The sequence below is a fragment of the Ambystoma mexicanum genome, chromosome 10 (assembly GCF_040938575.1).
Source record: "Ambystoma mexicanum isolate Mex_15411 chromosome 10, UKY_AmexF1_1, whole genome shotgun sequence".
NCBI classification, from domain to species: Eukaryota; Metazoa; Chordata; class Amphibia; order Caudata; family Ambystomatidae; genus Ambystoma; species Ambystoma mexicanum.
In genome coordinates this window covers 1,464,627,016-1,464,642,531 of record NC_090932.1, presented here as the reverse complement: position 1 = coordinate 1,464,642,531, position 15,516 = coordinate 1,464,627,016, and the positions used below count along the sequence as shown (strand labels likewise).

Sequence of the window (15,516 nt, the reverse complement as noted above, 5' to 3'; positions counted from 1 at the left end):
TCCTGAGGAGATGGGATCTGTTATAAGAAAATAATCTTGCATTTCAGTTTGAATATCTAGATCTCTCTTCGGCCATCCCACTTTAGGCTCGTTAGCGTTTCCCGAAGTGACTTCTCCCGGCTTAACTGTCGGTGATTTTCCCAAGGTTACTCCCCGAGAGAAGGAGTATAGTTCGCTGATGGACAAGTGATCGCCGACCCGGGGACTTTTATGATTTTCTGAACTTGAGGGGTGTACAGTTTTTTCGGAAGTGTCATCCAATGGGCCTACATTTTAAATTACTCAAGAAGGTCAGAGTCCCACTGCCATTGTGCAGAGTTCCCGCAGCCTTGTTCTGAACAGTCTTCCGAAATTTTGTGGATGATTGGGAATCCTGAACGGCTTCCAGCATTTCTGCATCAGAAAACTCGGCTATCTTATCAAATTTACTTTTGCATTGTTTATTAAAGAAGTCCCTTAGAGCATTTGCGGACAAGGAGCTTCTGGAAGCAGTTTTTGTAAAACCTTTGCCTTTTCCCATGTTTCTTTTCATGAGTGTGCTAATTTGTTTGGAGCTTTTAATGGTAGCAGCAAGAGTGTCCGTTTTTATTAAGGGACACTTTCTTTGTAGGTGGAAGGAATCAGGTTGTTTCCTCTATCGCTTTTGCCGAGGGGCTTTTGACTGAGGTTTTTTGAGAGGCCCCTTAAAAGTGCTTTTCAGAATTCTAAGGGGAGATCGATCGGAACAGCTACTGGAAACTTCGGATTCTTCATAGTAGATGTTTCTTGAGTTTGTAGGTGAAATAAATTGACTCTCACTCGGGATTAATTAAGGATTTACACCGACAGGCTCAGCATGCACTTGAATTTGAACATCGAGAACATCGAGCAAAACGTTGTCGGGGAAACTCCTCAAATGGCTACTTTTCCATAATAAGGGGGCGTTTTGGTAACCCAACCTTTTTCTGTTGACACTATTTGTGGGCTTTCAATGTTATTCAACTTGCTCCCAACTCCCCCCGACCCCAAAGCCGCCACTGGCAGCGCTTCAATATTTTCAATGCTGTCCAAGCCCGGCAAAAGTTCGGGGGCGGGTGAACGTGTCCAGTCCAGAGTCTGCGCCGGCAGAATCTCCAAGGCTACAAGAGACACCGGAAGAGAGGTAAGATGTTACCTCACCTGATTTCTTGTTCCGACAGCCATGGGACCCTTCATATTTTCAATCTTTATATTCTGTGTGGGTCATGCTCGGAGCCAGTCGCCTCCACGTTGTTGTGCTTGTACCGGTGTGCTGTGATGTTATGCTGGTTCTTCAGCTGATGGTATAGGGACTCACACCCTCGCAACCACCCCAAACAACGATCAACACCACTTGTCTGCCACTTTTGCGGTAGGAAGTGGCTTTTACGTGGTGTCTTGGTGAGCAGCAGCAGTGGGTCTGCCTCCAGGCGGGTTAAAGTAACAGCAGGCAGCAGAGCAAAAGGATGTCCGAACACAGATCAACACCACTTGTCTGCCACTTTATTTATTAATATAGAGCTCAAACCCGAAGGTATCTGAGCGCCTTACAAGTTGCTTAGAATACATGTTACAGGTCATAAAGACAGGACAGGATGAACAATTGCAAGATAATTATTTTCAACAGAATTTAGTAATATTCTACAGAGGAAGATACATCACAAGTTACACGTCTGTCCAGAAAATATATTAAATTAGGTCAAGATAATGACAGACTAAGCGTTATGGATCTCGTTTGAAGAGCCAGTTTTTTGCTTTGCTTCTAAAACTGTAGAAAGAAGGGTCAGCCCTTAGGGTAGGGGGAAGGGAGTTCCACAGCTGAGCTGCCATGACAGGAAAACTGCTACCTCCTACTTTTTAAAGATTAAATCTAAGGACTTTCAGACAGAACAAGTGCAAAGTCCTGGTAGGGCATGTCAATGTATTTTTTGCCAAATGTATCCATAAGTTATTTAGAGGCTGCGTTGGTTAGGCATTTATAGTTAAGAGTTGCCACTTTGAACTGAATCCTATCCTTAACTGGAAGCCATTTACTGTTACGCCTGGCCTCCGAGATATGTTGTCTTCTTGGAATACTTAATGCTGTTCTTAAAGCATTGTTCTGTAGTATTTGAAGTTTATTCATATTTTGTTTACTTGAGCCCAGATAGAGTGTTTTGCAATAATCTAGTTTCGAGAGAATTAACACTGTAGCTAAGGTAATGCATCTAGCTGTGGATAAGAATGATTTGCAAGCATGGATTAATTTGCAAATATATGCTGTTGCCGAAGCTGTGGCATTAACTTGCCTGTGTAAGTTCAAGGCAGAGTCGAGGTAGAAACCTAACTTTTTTACCTCCTTTGCAACTTTGATATCTAATCCGTCAATGTTAAATGATTGAAACTGATTATTTAGTTTGTTTAGTCTAGCTGGTGCTCCCAGGAGCAACAGCATTCAGACAGAGACCATGAGAGGGCATCCATGTCTGAATGATGAGATACATTTTGTTCACCAAGGCTACGTCAGTGTCATAATCACCAGACATCGGTATGAGGATCTGGGTGTCATCTGCATAGTTAGTGTAGATGACGCCCTGATTTTCTAAGTCATCGAACAGTGGCTTCATGAAAATATTGTACATAGTGACCCCCAGGCGCACCAGGGCACAGTGCGGGAGCTCCAGAGTAGACTGGTAAGCAAAGCAGGTAACACCTCCCCACCCCCATAGCCGCCTCAAAGCGGGATATAGAAGCTTATCAAGAATTACAGGATAAACTCTTGGCGACTTTCCAAACACAATTTGCGACATTCATGGGGGAGGTGAAGCAATCATAGCCCTGGAGGAAAGAATGGACACCACGAAAATGGCCCTCCAGGAGATCGTGGAGGACACCTGCAAAATCCACATTGCCCTGGAAGACCTCCCAAGGGTCTCCCATAACATGGAACTTCAATGCAAGGATCTCAAAAACAGGTCTCGCAGATCGAACATATGCATCAGGAACTTACCGGAGGCAATCGCAGAGATGAACTTCAAAGCCACGGCCCTCCAGATGTTCTCAGATCTCTTAGGGGGTTGAGGACACAGGGGACATTCTGTTTGACAGGATCCACAGGACAGGCCCCAAACAACAGGAGACAGATGCATCATGTGAGGCAGACATGGTATCACAAGAAGGACGAGGACACAAAAGATACAAATCACCAGTTTTACTTAATCAAAAGGGTGTTGAAGACCTCCTCTCTTGCCCTAACATTAAAGATGGGAGCACACTCTACCATCTAAATAAAAGGAAAACAGTCCTAGTATGTCATTAGTCCAAAAGAATAACAATTAAACTAGAAAACCTATTGCCTGCTCTCACTCTAATACCATACAAGTGAATTAGGGAAAAGTAATGCAAACAGAAAACCAGTGGGAAACAAAAGGATGACAGAATGGCATCAAAAGATTCTTGCCCACCTTGTATAAGACGCAAGTTGTGGTGGAGCACTTGACATATGGGCACACTCTGCTATGCGAGTACACCTGGGGTAGCTGGCTCGACCCTCCAGAGTCTGCTTGGCATTCACAAACTCTGTCTCAAAGTTCGGGGTTTTGACCTCTTGGGTTTTCCTATTCCCCAAGTCCAGGTCAATCCCCTGTGTTTTGCAGCACCAACACAAAAGTTCCAAGCTCTTCAGCACAAACACAAAAAGTTCCAAAGGAAAAGGTATTTTAAGTCTCTATAGGCCCCCTCAACCGAGCCCAGCCTCTCTCACTTTCAATCTCTTTTCTTGGTTCCCCTCTTTTGGGCTCAAACCGTTTCACTTTAGTTTCTCGGGGTCCCTTTACCTAGTTTTATTCTTTAGCGTTTGCTATGCCTTATGGTACTTGTAGGTTTTTACACAGGTCAAATATTTGACAAGATTAATCAGTTCGCACAATCTTCTTCAGCCTTGGCTTTAACAAAAGAATGTCTCTTTAAATACAATTTCTGGTTCTCCCTCATTCGGGTTCGGACCCCTTTAAAGTGCACAGAGTGTATCAAATGGGCGTACTTTTGTTTTCCGCCGGACCACTCTGTTACTTTATTTTACAGCTCAATTTCACTTCATTTCAAAAAGAACTTCAAGTCCCATAATGCCTTTCATGGGCCTTATTTCCTGCTTTCTTTCTCAAATTCCATGCTCAGGTTCCCGCTCCAGCCACACACGCGCTCACTGGGATTGCTTCTCTTGCCATGAGACTCACCCGGTTAGCGCAGCTCTGGCGAGCAACTTCTCTGGAGCTCTCTGGGTCGAGGTCAGGGTCTTCCCACCTGCGCCTCAGGTACATGGGCTTCCCTTCATATGCCCAGGGGAAACAAGTACTTCTATGGACAGAGTCAGCAGGATATGACCTGCCCCCCCTGGCTTTTGGAAGGCACAGCTCATCAGCCCTGCTGCAGCCCTTCAACAACACAGGATCAGTGTCTTGGCCCTCAGCTCCATTCCACTCTCTCCAAGGTTCTTTCAACAGTCTCCTCAGCTCTTCAGCTCCTCTGGTCCACACTGCATCCACAGCTCACGCAAAGTGTGTCTCAGTGCTCTACCTTTTATACTGACATGGAGTGTTAATTGGAGTCAGGTATGGGTGGTTGAAAAAAGGGAGGCCTGACCCTGCCTGTCCTCGTTAATGGGACAAGATAGAGTCTGCCCATAGGAATCCATGGTGCATTGGTTCGTATGGGAAATCTTTATAGCTAAAATCCTCTTCTTCTTTATCCCAGTGATTTGGAAAGAAAGTTATGGGGAGGAATTATGGGAGTTGTAGTTGTCCCTAATGATGGAGGAAAACTTCTGTAAGTGTTTGTCAGGGTGAAGGGGGAAGATGTGTGGTTGTAGGGGAATGTCCCATAGTGACTGTGGGGATGTCAGATAGGGATATAACCCCTTTAATGTTATTACCTGTTGGAATTGGGGAGGGGGTAATGGGACAAGATTCATAACAACCTATTAAAGGTAAAGGTAGTGTTGGGTAGGGGTTTATCAGAAAGGAGGAAATACAGCGTTTCTCCCGATGGCATTGCTCCAGCTGATCCCAAGAACCCTCTGCCCAGGTGATCCTCCCGCACTGGTCCACCCCTAGCGTCTGGTTCCAAAGGCGATGGCCGTGTCCCGGCCACCTGAGCAAATAATCCCTGGGTCCATAAGTGAAAAAGCCCTCAGGTTCCTCACAGCATCCAAATGATGTGCTGGTAGCGTTAGCAAGATATTCCCAAAAAGAGGGTTGGCTGGGGGATCTAAACTCAAACCATGCGCCGACACCTTGCTGAATCTAGGCTCATATCAGAAGTAAGAGCAGAATCTTGCGTAAAGGTCAAATTGTAGATGCTTTGATTAGTCCTTTGTGCCGACATGTGTTTCGACCCAACAAGGGTCTTTTTCAAGGCAGGTATTGTTTGGCGAAGAATTTATGGTGAGCTCATGAGTCAAGGCTCGGCAGTATAACCTATTTGTCCAGGGCGGCCACTAGAGCAAGATGGGCAGTCACAGTGATCAAAAGATCAACACAGGATCACCTTGAGGGAAAAAGGGATACAGCTCCTGCACATCGAGGAAGAGGGCGCCCATCCAAATGCAAGGGAATCCTCTAGACCCAGGCCTTGGGAATTGATGCCAGCAAAGAAGAGCCGCAGGCGGCCCCTGCCGCAGGGCCCCCAATTTCAGGAATGCCAGGAGGAGGATTCCAAAGTAGCAACAGGCAAACTTCGTGAACAGTGGACGAAAGGCACCTTCCGGGCAGGTCGCAGCACGCTCAAACTTCGAGTCCTCATGGACGGAGGCCACGGCCAGACTGCCGATTTGGAATCAAGATGGGGAATTTAGGATGCCCCACAAGTTGGCCCTGGCACGTTTTGCGAATCCGACCCCTGGACCCACGACCCAGGGAATACATAGGTAGGGCGATTTGCACCATGGTGGGCAAGGGGAGGGGGAGGAGTTGGGGGATTGACGGTGGGGGGAGGGCTTGTAGAAGCGGGTTGGCTGAAGGGATGTTCAGGGGGAAAAGAGGGGTTCAAGTTGGGGTGGGACCTCCAAAACAGAACGATCCGTAGTAAAGCATTCAAGGCATCTGGGTAGTAGAAGTAACAAAGGTGAAGTTTCTCACACTACATCGGCACTTACAAGGGCGGGCGGACCAGTGGGTGATTACCATCTCAATTCAGACTATAGTTGCAATTCAAGGGGTTAAACACTTAATATTCGGGGGCTCAACACCCCGGTAAAGAGGAATAAATTGGAACAGCTCCTCTCAAGCTACCAGCCAGACCTTATAGCCTTGCAGGAAACTCACATTAGGAAACGGGTCAGACCAAAATTCAAGCTGAGACATTATCTGCAAATATTCAAGGTAAATGCCAAAGGGAAAGTAGCGGGGGTCATTATGGCTTTCCGGAAGGGGTTTGAGGCACAGATACAGACCACACGGGCAGACAAGGAAAAGGGGTACCTGTTTGTAACCTTTAAGGTGGGGGACATCACATTCACAGTGGCGTCTATCTACGCCCCAAACAATGGTCAAGATGGTTTCCTTAGAACCATTCTCATGGAGCTGGAGTCTTTCACCGAACGGGAGTGCCTGGGAATGAGGGACCTCAACATGGCTTGCGACCCCGAGAGAGATAGGAGCTCAAAGACAACCTATAGTCAACCTCCTCCCTCACCAGCACTTAAAGAAAGAATTTGACTTTTGGCCACGACAGATGTATGGGTGACATTAGAGCGGGACGAAACAGGCTACACGTTTTATTCACATGTACACAACTCTTCTAGGATCGACTATATTTGGGCATCGGCTACGCCAACAGGGAAAATCACACATTTAGAACTTCACACCTTAACAATTTCGGATCACGCCCCCTCACGATAACAATAGGTGTTAGGCAAAAAACAACAGGGCTATGGAAATGGAGCTTCCCCAATGGATACTGACGGACCAGGTGATACGGGAAGAGCTGGAAAAAATTTGAGATAATTCTTTACTCTAAACATCTCTACTGGGGTGGGGGAAGCCACAGTGTGGGATGCCCTTAAAGCGACATGCATGGGGGACCTGATTTCAATGGCAGCCCATCAACGCAAGCAAAGGAGGGCTTTAGAGCCAGAAATGAAACAAGAGCTGCAGACAGTATTTACAAAAATGGAGAGCAATTCAGGGGTGAATCTCTGTAAACGATATAGGAGTGCCAAGGAAAAACTTGAACATCTCCATTTGAAAAGGGCAGAAAAAAGCCTGATTTGGACGCAGCAACGGTATTACATAAAAACGAATAAAGCAGACCACCTCCTAGCAAGGCAACTTAAACAAAAGGTAGCATCACAAATGATCCATGCAATCAGGTACCCCAAAGGCGCTCGGGTAACTACCACCCCTGACATAACAGCGCAGTTCACCACCTTTTACTCCTCGCTTTATCGGTCGGGCACCCGGCTCCGGGCCCCCACAAAAGATGTATTTGCAATCGGAAGAGCGGCAAGCCATGGAGACTGACATAACGGTTGTGGAAGTGAGACACGTAATCAGGAATCTCCCTCAAAATAAATCCCTATACACGGACGGTTTCCCAGCAATATTTTATAGGGCATTCCAGTCGGTACTGACCCCCATTTGACCAAACTACACAACTCCTTTTGCAAGATAGGACGCATCACCCCAACAATGGAGGAGGCAAAATGTATCCTCTTCCCTAATCCGGGGAAAGATCTAACGTATTGCGGGTCCTACTGCTCGATCACTCTCAAACATTGACGCAAAAATCTTCACAACATTTTTTGCGAATGGGCTGGAGACCATCCTGCCGAAGCCAATATATCCGGACCAGGCAGAGTTTATTCTGTTACGGCAGACACATTATGACATAAGGAGGGCATGTCACCTCATATAAAAAGCTGCTCTGAAAAATTTCCTGGCGGTTCTCTCTTTAGACCCAGAAAAAGCGACTATGGGGAAGATGGGGTTCGGACCTGTGTTGCTGAGCAAAGTCCAGGCGAATTACAAAACTCTGTGGTTAAGACTGTCCATTAATAGCCATCTGTCACAACTGGTCCCGTTGAGCAGAGGAACTAAGCAGGGATGTTCCCTATCGCCATTGCTACGTGCCATTCACCTGGAACCCTTCCGGGGTAAAATAAGATCGGCAGTCTCCATCCAAGGCATTCCCTTCAGGGGGTGGGGGGCGGTTGACCATAAAATAATGGCATATGTGGATGACATGCTCCTATCCCTGACAGACCATGAGGATTCCCTCCTAGCGGTAATCTGGGAACTGGATGTGTTTGGGGCAGTAGAGGGGCTAAACATGTACATCAATAAATCCGAAATCCTAAACTTGTCATTAGAGGGAAAAGGCCTGAGGCGAGCTAAAGCAGCCACAAGCTTTAGATGGGTCCAAAGTGGCATCAAATTGCTAGGGATTACTCTAACACGGAACCTGACGGATCTCTATAGCACCAATTATACATCACTTCTAGGGACAATTAACAATAACTCAGTACGTGGGGTCCGCTTTCATCTCGTGGTTGGGCCGGATCAATTAAGATGGTTACATTATCAAAATTCCTTCAATACTTTCCGGCACTTCCAATCACGGTCCCGCAATCCTTTTTTTCCAACTTGTTTTAATTAAATTATCATGACAGTTCCAAAACCAAACAACATCATTTAACATACCCTTACCCCCCCACCCGCAACCTCCCCCGGGCTGAAGCATTTCTCGTGTCTCATTACTTTATTCCAAGAATTCAAACTTTATGGGGGCAATATGGATGTAGAAAGTCCATTACCGCCTCCCAATCTGCCAAGAACTTGGTTTGATTCCCTTTCCGGAAGTATGTGACCCATTCTAGGGATACGAAGTTCCAGACCTTGGCTAGCCAGTCTTGTTCCATTGGGGGGGTGGGGGGTATTTATTATTCCATTTCTGCACTATGACCAACATGGTGGCCATGTATAGTATTACATAGGCCTTTCCTTTTGTGTTGTACCCAGGAGTTGTAGTCCTGATTACAGTAGACTTTCTTTTGGGCCGCTGTGTCCCTGTTCACCAAATATCTAATTCATGTTCTTATTGATAGTTTTCCAGAAATCCCCCAGTCTCGGACATCTCCAACATATGTGTAGCCAGTCCCCTGTCCGACCACATCCTCTCCAGCATTGTTGGGTTCTTGTTGGATAGACTTGTCGCAGGCGCTGTGGGGGTGAGATGCCACTGCGTCATTAATTTGTATCAAAACTCCTATATTTGTACAGCTTGGATTCGTTTGGAGATGTCTTTCTGGAGTTGTTCCTATTCCGTTTCCGAAATTGGTTCCCCCACTGCGTCTGCCCATCGGGTCTTATAATTTGGGATTACCTTCTGTTCTGCTTCAAGCCCCAGTTTATATATACTCGAGATTAGGTGCTTGTCCCCTGGTGTTGTGGTTAGGGATTTCTCAAACGGAGTGAGGTGGCGAGTTGCCGCTTCCCATATGGTGGGGTTCATTAGCCAGTGTTGTAATTGGAGGTAGGGCATCCTGTCCCTGTCCGTAAGTCTTAGTTCCGTCTTACATTGGGTGAATGGTTTGATGTTAGTGCCCTGAAACAGGTCTCTGATCTTGGTGCAACGCTATTTTCCTGCATGTAAAGTCTCCTTTTTCTAACCCAGCGGTGAATTGGGGATTGCTAAATATCAGAGTGAATGGGGACGGGAAAGTGGTTATTTGGCTATGCATTGCTAGAGTATCCCATGTGGCTTCTACCAATTTTGTAATTTCTGAAATATGCATGTTCCGAGGGTGGTCTGTTTTGTGTAGCCAAAGGACTTCGCCTAGGGCGGGCGCCCACCACTGCCTTATCCATTTCGGTCCACCGTTTCTCTGAGTCTCTCGTAAACCAGTCCTTCACTACCCGTATTTGTGTTGCCCAGTAGTACATGCAGAAGTTCGATAGGCCTAGCCCATCTTTGTTAACTGGGAGCATCATCGTTTTCAGCTCTATGTATGAGGAAATTAGTTTGTGCAATGCGTGAAAGAAAGATTCCGGGACAGGGATCGGTAGGGCCTGGAAGAAATGGAGGAGCTTGGGGAGCACCACTATTTTAACAGCGTTCATCTGGCCCAGTCAGGAGACCGAAAGGGGGCCCCATTGATGTAGTTGTTTAAGGAGTGCTAGTAGGGGTATGTAGTTTGCCTGATATAGCCCTTGAAGTGTTTGTGTGATGGTGACCCCTAGGAGCATAATGCCTCCTTGTACCCACCGGAATTGGGATACTTTTCTAACCTGCTGGAGCTTCTCTCCTCCTGAGAAGTTTAGTATTTCATATTTTGTTATATTTACTTTCAGTCCGGCCACTGCTCCAAACGTCCCCATTTCTCTCACCACTTCTTGGAGGGATGTCTCTGGGTCTGTAAGGGTGAGGAGCATATTGTCTGCGTATGCCATGGCAGTGTGTTTCTCCCACCCAAATGGGATCCCTCGTATTGATTGGTTAGCCCATATGGCAGTTAGGAATGGCTCTAAGTGGATAGCGTATAAGAGCGGTGAGAGGGGACATCCCAGTTTGGTCCCTCTCTCTAGCTTTATTGGTTGGGATAGGTCTCTTAATTAAGAGCCAGGCTTTTGGCTTCCTGTAATTAGCTTGAATTTTCTTAATGTAGGATGTGCCAAAGCCCATCTTCTCCATGGTGTTGAATAGAAAGGACCATTCCACCCTATCGAACGCCTTCTCAGCGTCTAGTGAGAAGAATGGCGGGTCTTGTTTGCGTTGGATTTTTCCTAAAATGTGACAGACCCTTTGAGTATTGTCATGCGTCTGCCTGCTACGAATGAATCCGGATTGGTCCGGGTGGATAAGTTGTGGGAGGAGGGTTTCTAGCCTATTCGCCTGAATTTTGGTGTTGAGTTTTGCTTCCACATTTATTAGGGTTATGGGCCGGTATGACCTGCATTGTGCGGGGTCTTTGGCTGGTTTAGGGAATAGTATGATTTTGGCTTCTTCCATTGATTGGGTTATGCGACCAGAGTAGCCAAAGTTGTTGAATAATGAGGCTAGCTTAGGCGTCAGTGCTTGTTGGTATGTTTTATAGAATGCCGCTGGGTACCCATCTGGCCCTGGAGCTTTGTTGAGAGGTAGGTTCCTAATTGCTTGTTCACTTCCTCTATCGAGAGCTCGGCTTCTAATGTTGCTCGGTCTTCTCTTGTGATTTTGGGGAGATGAAGTGCGTTTAGGTATGCTTTCTGTTGGGCATCAGTGTGTCTGTCTGACCTATATAGTGTGGAGTAAACAAATTGCTTGGTTAGGTCTGGGTGGTGTTTACTTTGATACCTTGTGGGTAGACTATGACCTGGATGGTTTGGGATGCCGCCTTTTGCCTCAATTGTCTGGCAAGTAACCCGTCTGCTTTATTAGCGTGTAAATAAAATTTGTTTCAATCCTAGAAGGTTCCTTTCTGCCTGCTTCGTTTTCAGTAGGTGCAGCTTTCCTTTTGTGTTTTGATAAGCCTTCTGGAGTTTCCTACTGGGGTCCTGGGCCATTTTGCCCATGGTGTCCCGAAGCTCATCTTCTAGTTCTTTTTCTAGAGTTCTTAGCTGCTTGCGCCGCCTTGCCTGAAGAGTGATCAGTCGCCCCCCCCCCCCACCGAGCGTGGCTTTGCAAGCGTCCCACACTGTTGGCTCGGGGACCCCTGTGGCAGCGTTGTGTTACAAATATTCATTTATTTCCCCATCTACTTCTTGCCTCAGGACTAGGTCTGATATTATTTCCTTGGGTAAGCAGCTGCTCCAAAGCCTGTGTTTGTGCTGTCGAAGATTGAGAGTCATGGAGATGGGGACATGGTCTGAGAGTGCGATGGTGTGGAGATTGAGTTGTGTAACTTTGCCTAGGAGCGCAATGGATGCCCATATGTAATCTATTCGGGAGAAGGAAAGGTGCACGTGGAAGTAGAAGGTGAAGCCTGATTCGGTCCCCTTCAAAGACGTCCATGCGTCCTGAAGCATTAGGTTTATATTTTTTGTTTTAGCGCGGATCATGGTGGGGTTTGGTTGGATAAATGCCTTGCGCTCTTATCCCTTCTTGGGTCCCAAGGCCACGTTGGAATCCCCATCATCAGGATCTCCCCTTGACTAAATTATTCCAAGTCTGTTAGGACAGTCCGTAGAAAGCAGACTTGCCCCGAGTTTGGTGCATATATCATCGTCAGTGTCAATATTGCTTCTTCTATTTAAAATTGTGATGAATAGGTACCGCCACTCTTTATCTGTCTTTGTGGCAATAATTTGCTCTGCAAGCCCCTTTGTTTTTAAGACCCCAGCCACTTCACCCTAAGCATTTGCCTGGATTATCTGTGGGTATCGTCTTATTTTCAGGCGGTGTCTGTCAGTGCATTTTATGTGGGTTTCTTGGAGTGCTACGATATCTGGGGCGTGGTGTGTTAGGAGCTTTTAGAGTGTTTTCCTTTTCACTGGTGTATTCAGCCCCCTTGTGTGAGGAATTTGACCATTTTATATGCTATTTCTTGTGTGCGTCAATACTACCACCCTATGGGGGGCGCGGGGAAGACCATGAACCTAAACCAAACTGAACCAAACCAGCAGTCCTACCCCAAATTGGGCCCCCTAAACCTTCCCCAACATGACCCGCCGCCACCCCCCCTCAGCGACCCCTCCTACCCCCTGTATCCGTCCCTCCGCCCTGGTGCGAGTCACAGTGCCTACATGACTCTGTTGTTCAAAGCTTGGAAGTAGTACTCGCGAGTCATTTTATTTATTTTATTTATTTGCATTTATCAAGCGCGCTTGCAGCCCATGAGGCATCGAGGCGCTGTTACAGATGATAAGCAGACTTAAGTTACAGGCGGGTGCACAATGGGCTCATGGTTACACAGTAGCAAACAAATATGCAGGAAATTGCTACAACCACTTTGTGATAGATATTCTGTTTAGACAAAGAGTCTAGTTTTGATAGCCTTACGGAAGGCTAGGTGTGATTCATGCCTGGGCTGTCTAGTGGGGAGCCCTAATGCCCCTGCCATGATTCCAAGTTCCCGCGGCCGGCGGTGACTGCCGTCCCCGGATTTGCTTCTTGGGTTTCTTATTTTCATTAGTAAGAGTTATTGGTTTCCCGAAGTCAGTTCTCATAAGCTTTAGCGGCTTCCATGTCTGCTTGTGGGTCTGGGTTGCGTGGGGCCCGTAACAAGCCGGGAGAAGAAGGCCGCAGAAAAGGCCAGCGCTCCTCTTAGCAGCTCCGCTGCAAGCGCATCTACAATTGGAAGCCCTAACAGCGGATCTCCTTTCCTTTGGATCAGCTGCTACATCTGAATTGCTGCTTCCCGCGAGGTACGCGGCTCCTAAGATGGCTGCCGCCATCCCCATGATGACCGGAGCGTCCAGAGCGCCCCTGCACCCCGTGACCATCAACACCGCAGGCCCGGATCCTGATTTGCTCCCCCGACCTGCCTGTCCCTCCCCTCCTGCTTTAAATGGAGGTGGAGGGTGCCGTGAGGCGAAGCCGGGAGAAGAAGGCAGCAGAAAAAGGCCAGCGCTCCTCTTAGCAGCTCTTCGCTGTTCGCAGTCTGTCAATCGCTGTGGAACTCTGCCGGAACTACAAGGTAAGGAGTCCCGCACTCCTGAGCAGCACAAAACACTTGCCTCTAGACTTCAGCGTTTGCGTGCCCGCGCCCTCACATGTGCACTGCTCTCAAAACCCATGCCCACAAACGTACGCAACGCTTGCCTGCAATCCAGATCCCTGAAACCATCCATTAGCCTAAACGCTTCATCCTCAGCTGTCCATAAACCCCATAGGCTGCGCCACACTATGGTCCTGAGCCTACACAGTACGCACTGCCCTGACTACAATGCAACTGCAACAATGGCTAAGACTCCTGAAAATGTGCCACCCACAGGTCTGAATGTAATTACCGCAATGTGCAATTCTTCTACCACAGCCATGCTATCCACTGATGTAAATGCTACTTTACCTATGTCTATGACCCCAGAAAACGTGCCCCACCCAGGCCTGCCCGGTGGAACGGGACGAGGAACATCCCATGTCCAATCTGAAGATGGCTGCCAGAGGCGGGGTTTAGGGAAGAGGACTGTTATTGGATGGGGGCACTATGACCCAGAGGACAGTAGTTGGTTTAGAGGAGAAGAACAAGTTAGTTACCAACTGGTAACGTTCTTTCGATTGTAGATTTTTGCAGGTTATTGCCACTTCAACTCTCGCAAGGCTGAAAACTGATTACCGGAACAATCTATACAGTAGAACAAGAGTGAGGTGGAAAAACAGAACAACGGGTGCCGCGCGTGCTACTTGTAAACCCGATGACGTCACCCTCGACGGAGGCCTTCGAGGGACCATCGACTCGACGACATCGACGCACGGTGCTCTCTGCCGAATTTTATTCCGTAGCAGCTAAAGCTGGGTGGAATTCAACTAAGATGAGGAATACGTTGGAGGACACAATCCACTCGAAATACAGTTTTAAAGGGAAAGTGAAACCATGTTTTAATTTACTGAGGATTTCCAGCCTGACAACGGGTAATATTCAGGAGCATGTGAAACCATGCCCGACCCCATGCTGGAGAAATGGAAATCGCCAGATGCCCTCCAGGAACACGACTGGCTTTCCAAGGTATGGAATGTTGGCACTTTGGAGGGGGTCACATATCGGATACAAGGAAATAAAAAAGAATTCACGATGGAGTGGGAGTCAGTATTGACTTTTCTACACAATGACTGTAGAGTACCCTACTGTCTGCAGAAACTATGCATTTTGGAGATTAACTGAACAATACAGACACAATTCTGGTACCCCGGTAGGCTCAGAGGATAGGGTGGGACCGCGGGGAGGTTGGTAGGAGGGGTCAGCGGAAGGGGTATGTTTTTTAGTTTGTTTCCTGTTTTATCAAAATACCAATAAAGAGATGTTTTTTTAAAACCTATATGTAATAGACCTACATATATCTCTTCTGTATTTAATTATATAGCTCTGAAAAGAGTAGTTTCACTTAAATGCACATAAAAACTATCATGCAAGATGAAACATTGCACTATATTATATATGTGTGCATATACACATACATATAAACACATTTGCAGCACACACACAGATTTTAGGAATGTAGAACCAAAAAGGTATGCATGTCAAATCTTTGCACACCATAGTAGAAGTTCCCATTTTGAAGCTTTTGAATTGGTTTTAGATTCACATCCTATGCATAGTTTTACAAAGCTAAATGGTGGCATTCCAGGCACAGATCAAAGTATATAGAAAACATATAGCTTTATTGTTACATATGTACAGTCTCCTGCCACCTGTTTATTGTCAGTCACGACAGCTTGGGCCCCAACTGAAAGCCACAGAACATGCATGCATCCTCACTCATCCAATCTTCCCTGAGTGGTCAATCCTTCACAGACACCAACAATCTACCAGCATGCATGTAGGACCAGCAGGACAAAGACGATAGACAACGGTCATCCATGTATTCACCCAACCACAGGATACACACACCTCCCTCATTTTCAAACTAC

At 46.9% G+C, this 15,516-nt stretch overlaps 1 protein-coding gene across 4 annotated transcripts in view; it reads right to left on the bottom strand.

The window, feature by feature from the left end:
• HVCN1 (hydrogen voltage gated channel 1) overlaps window positions 1-15,516 on the bottom strand; it is a 764,389-nt gene that overhangs the window by 527,730 nt on the left and 221,143 nt on the right. Inside the window, exon 2 of one of the 4 annotated variants that reach the window (XM_069619541.1) lies at window positions 2,987-3,073. The exons of the other annotated variants lie outside the window; for them this stretch is intronic. The gene's annotated coding sequence lies outside the window, so the exon portion shown is untranslated. The remainder of the gene's footprint in view (window positions 1-2,986; window positions 3,074-15,516) is intronic. 4 annotated transcript variants of the gene reach the window in all.